This window comes from Colobus angolensis, unplaced genomic scaffold, assembly GCF_000951035.1.
Source record: "Colobus angolensis palliatus isolate OR3802 unplaced genomic scaffold, Cang.pa_1.0 Scaffold325, whole genome shotgun sequence".
Classification (NCBI taxonomy): domain Eukaryota; kingdom Metazoa; phylum Chordata; class Mammalia; order Primates; family Cercopithecidae; genus Colobus; species Colobus angolensis.
In genome coordinates, this window is record NW_012116544.1 from 429,779 (window position 1) to 431,877 (window position 2,099).

Sequence of the window (2,099 nt, forward strand, 5' to 3'; positions counted from 1 at the left end):
GTGCACCTCCCAGGACGTGCACTCCCCACTCCCCCTCCCCAAATCTCTTAAACTACAGGACTGCATGGTTGGCTGATGCCATTTCTCCCTCCGTCCTGCGTGGTTCCCTTGCTCTCAGACTCATACCCACTGTGCACTCAGCATCTCCCCTCAGCTGCCTCACGGGCTTGTTCCACCCAAAGTGGCTTCTCCCCTGGAGAAGCACCTGTTCTCCCCTCTCAGCTCAGTGAGTGGCAGATCTGTCCGGGTTCACAGGTCACAACACTCGAGTCATCCAGGACTCCTGTCCTTCCCTCCACACACACGTCCCAAACATCGGAAACCCCTGCTGGCTCCTCTTGCAAAACATACCCCCCGGCCAGCACGCACCCCTGCCAGCTCCCACCTGGCCCCACCACCTCTAGAGTGGCCCTGGAGGGTGGCAATGATCCCGACTGCATTTGCCTTCCAGTTTACCCTGGCACGCCCCAGCCCACCCTGGTCTATCTGTCACATAGCCCTGGGGTGGACCCATCTCTGCAAGAATAAAGCCAAAGTACTTCCAAAGGAAACACAAGACTCCTCAGCAGCCCTCCACCACCACCCACGCCTTTCCTTCCACTCTCCCGGGATCCCCTCCCTGCCCGTCTCCCCAGCCTCCTGGAGCTGCTCCCACGCTGCAGGACAAGGCCAGCCCCGGGGCCTGGACACTTTCTCTCACCTCCGTGCAGAAGGCTCTTCCCAGACCGGCCCTGCCTTGCTCCCTCACCTCCTCTTCCTCACCTTCTCAGCAAGGCCTTCCCTCAGCACCCATTCAGAGTTGAAACCCTTCTTCCTCTGCCTCCCTTCCCTGCCTTGGTTCCTACAGCAGGCAAATAGGCAAGGCGGGCCCCAGGCTGGTCATGCGGGTGTCTGTTCTCTGCTTTCCCTACTAGAACCCATGTTCCCCGGTGCCACGGGTGTTCGTGGCGGGATCCCTGGCTCCCAGAATAGTGCCTGGCACGTCTGTTATGTGCTCAGTCTCACTCTGTCGCCCAGGCTGGAGTGGAGCGGTGCCATCTCAGCTCACTGCAACCTCCGTCTCCTGGATTCAAGTGATTCTCGTGCCTCAACCTCCTGATTAGCTGGGATTACAAGCCTGTGCCACCACACCTGGCTAATTTTTATATTTTTAGTGGGGATGGGTTTTGCCACGTTGGTGAGGCTGGTGTAAAACTCCTCGCTTCAAGTGATCTGCCCCCTCCACCTCCCAAAGTGCTGGAATTATAGGCGTGAGCCACCGTGCCAGCCACACTCAGTCAATATGTGTTGAATGAATAATAATCGTATTGGCTGGGTACTGTGGTTCATGCCTGTAATCCCAGCAGTTTCAGAGGCCGAGGCAGAAGGACCACTTGAGGTCAGGCTTTTGAGACCAACCTGAGCAACATAGCAAGCCCCTGTCTCTATTGTAAAAATAGAAACAATTATCCGGGCCTGCTGATTCACACCTGTGGTCCCAGCTACTCCGGAGGCTCAGGCAGGAGGATCACTTGAGCCCAGAAGTTCGAGGCTACACTGAGCAGTGATCATGCCGCTGCACTCCAGCCTGGTTAACAAAGCAATATCATGTCTCAAAAAAAAAATGTACTATGAAATACAACAGAATTTATTCTTGCGTCTCACTGGCTCATTTTCCTGCTCTCTAACTTCAGACCTTTCCTTTGGGTGTTTAGTTAATGGCTTCACTTTTCTTCCTAGAAACGACAACACAGAAGAAGCCACCATGTCTCTGCAATATTCTCCCCAGGACGGAAGGGCCCCATCCCACGTCAGCCCCCCCTTCCTGCTCCTTCACCTTCGCTCTCCCCACACATCCATCCTTGTGTTCCTGTTGTGGACCACTCTCCACCCCGGGGACCTAGAGCCCAGTCTCCAACCCAGACAGAGGGAGGGGGACAGGAAAAGGGGAGTAAGACACCGAGGATAGAGAGAGAGACGTGGGTCAAAGGGAGAGGACGAGAAGAAAGAGTGAGGAGAGACACCACACCAGCAGAGAGATGCCCCTCCAAAAACCCAAACAATTACACCCTGATGGAGGCAGACAGGAAGGAAGAGCAAGTGCTGATGAACAAGAGAAA